Below are 2,804 nucleotides of genomic sequence, written 5' to 3' on the forward strand. Positions count from 1 at the left end.
CTATATATACCCCTCCACCCACTCTTCATTCGTGGAGAGAGCCATCAGAACATACCTACACTTCCAATACACATTTTCTGAGAGAGAACCACCTAAACTTGTGTTGAGGTCAAGATATTCCATTCCAACCATATGAATCTTGATCTCTATCCTTCCCCAAGTTGCTTTCCACTCAAATCTTCTTTCCACCAAATCCAAATCCTGTGAGAGAGAGTTGAGTGTTAGGGAGACTATCATTTGAAGCACAAGAGCAAGGAGTTCATCATCAACACACCATTTGTTACTTCCTGGAGAGTGGTGTCTCCTAGATTGGCTAGGTGTCACTTGGGAGCCTCCAACAAGATTGTGGAGTTGAACCAAGGAGTTTGTAAGGGCAAGGAGATCGCCTACTTCGTGAAGATCTACCGCTAGTGAGGCAAGTCCTTCGTGGGCGACAGCTGTGATGGAATAGACAAGGTTGCTTCTTCATGGACCCTTCGTGGGTGGAGCCCTCCGTGGACTTGCGCAACCGTTACCCTCCGTGGGTTGAAGTCTCCATCAACGTTGATGTACGATAGCACCACCTATCGGAACCACGACAAAAACATCCGTGTCTCCAATTGCGTTTGAATCCTCCAAACCCTTCCCTTTACATTCTTGCAAGTTGCATGGTTTACTTTCCGCTGCTCATATACTCTTTTGCATGCTTGCTTGAATTGTGTGGAGATTGCTTGACTTGTGCTAAGATAGCTAAAATCTGCCAAGAACTAAAATTGGGAAAAGGCTAGATTTTTATTTGGTCAAGTAATCTAATCACCCCCTCTAGAGATACTTTCGATCCTACAAGTGGTATCAGAGCTTTGGTCTCCATTTGCTTTGATTTCCATAGCTTTTGGTGGTCATAGCCTTGGTTTCACAACCTAGGAGAGTATGGCGTCTAGCGAGGAAAATTATCATCGTAGAGGTCCTTACTTTGATGGTACTAATTTTGCTAGTTGGAAGCATAAGATGAAAATGCATATTCTTGGACATAACCTCGCCGTTTGGGCTATTGTGTGTGTTGGCTTGCAAGGTGAATTCTTTGATGGGAAAGAACCAAATCGTGAAGCTACCGCGGATGAGTTGAAGATGCTACAATACAATGCTCAAGCTTGTGATATCCTCTTCAACGGACTGTGCCCCGAAGAATTCAACAAAATCAGCCGTCTTGAGAATGCAAAGGAAATTTGGGATACTTTGATTGACATGCATGAAGGTACCGACTCCGTCAAGGAATCCAAGTTGGATGTGCTTCAAAGTCAACTTGACAAGTTCAAAATGAAGGATGGTGAAGGTGTCGCTGAAATGTACTCTAGGCTTGCTCTTATCACAAATGAGATTGCCGGCTTAGGGAGTGAAGAGATGACCGATAGATTCATCATCAAGAAGATTCTAAGAGCCTTGGATGGAAAATATGATACCGTGTGCACATTGATCCAAATGATGCCCCATTACAAAGATCTCAAGCCAATGGAAGTCATCGGAAGAATTGTTGCTCATGAGATGTCACTCAAGGATAAAGAGGAACTTCACAACAAATCAAGTGGTGCTTACAAAGCCTCATGTGAAGCCCCCACATCATCGAGTGAGAAACAAACCTTCAATGAAGAATTGAGCTTAATGGTGAAGAACTTCAACAAGTTCTACAAGAGTATAAGCAATGAGAGAAGCTCCAAATCAAGGTCCTACAATGACAAAAGATCTTCTAGTCGAGAGCAAAACTGCTACAATTGTGGAAGGCCCGGACACTATTCCAATGAGTGTACGACCCCCTACAAGAGAAGAGAAGATTCTCCCAAGAGAAGAAGTAGAAGAGAAGAATCACCTTCTAGAGAAAGAAGGAGTAGAGATGATCGTTATGAACGAAGACCCTCACGGAGAAGCAAGGATTTGGAAAGAAAGGACAAGTCATCAAGGAGCTACACAAAACAAAGACATCAAGCTCATGTTGGTGAATGGGTATCCGGCTCCGACTCCGACAACCACTCCGAGAGAAGCTATCACTCCGACTCCGAATATACTCAAGATGAAGGTGTTGCCGGTCTAGCACTTGTGACAACCAACTCCTACGACATATTTGACTCACCAAATGAAGGAGTTGGAACATGCTTCATGGCTAAAGTCCCAAAGGTATCACACCCCGAGTATGTTGATTTCAATAGTGATGAAGATGACTTGTTAGGTGATGATGATTTACTTGTTGACAACTCTAGTGATGAATACTACGATGAAACATCAATTAATCATGCTAATCAAGATAAAATGAATGACAATGATAAGGAGAAGATTGAGTCTCTAACTAAAGAACTAAACACTCTTAAGTTAGCTCATGAAACTATCTTAGGAGATCATCGAGAACTTTTAAGGACTCATGAGAAACTGCGCTTTGAAAAGATCAACCTTGAGTAAGAGCATGAGTTCTTAAAAGAAATCAATGATGATCTTTGCAAGAAAAGTTCTTCTTACATTGCCAAGCGTTTACTCTTATCCACTTGCATGCCTTAAGTGAAGTCTAGTAACAAGAACAAGAAAGATTCTTTCTCTAGTAGTAACAATAATCATGCTAAATCCAATATTGTTGCTTCTAGTAGTTCTCTTGATTCCACTAATGATTCTCTTAGCCAAGTTACACTTGAGCAAGAAAATAGCTTATTGAAGGAAATTATAGAGAAAGGTGTTTACAAGAGCCTTGCCGGAAGTAAGCAATTCGAGGAAATTGTACGCAAGCAAGGAAGGCACCGGAAGAATCAAGGTGTTGGTTTTGAACGAAAGTTCAATGCCAATGG

This window comes from Triticum urartu, chromosome 7A, assembly GCF_056163025.1.
Source record: "Triticum urartu cultivar PI428250 chromosome 7A, HENAU_Tu73, whole genome shotgun sequence".
Taxonomy (NCBI): domain Eukaryota; kingdom Viridiplantae; phylum Streptophyta; class Magnoliopsida; order Poales; family Poaceae; genus Triticum; species Triticum urartu.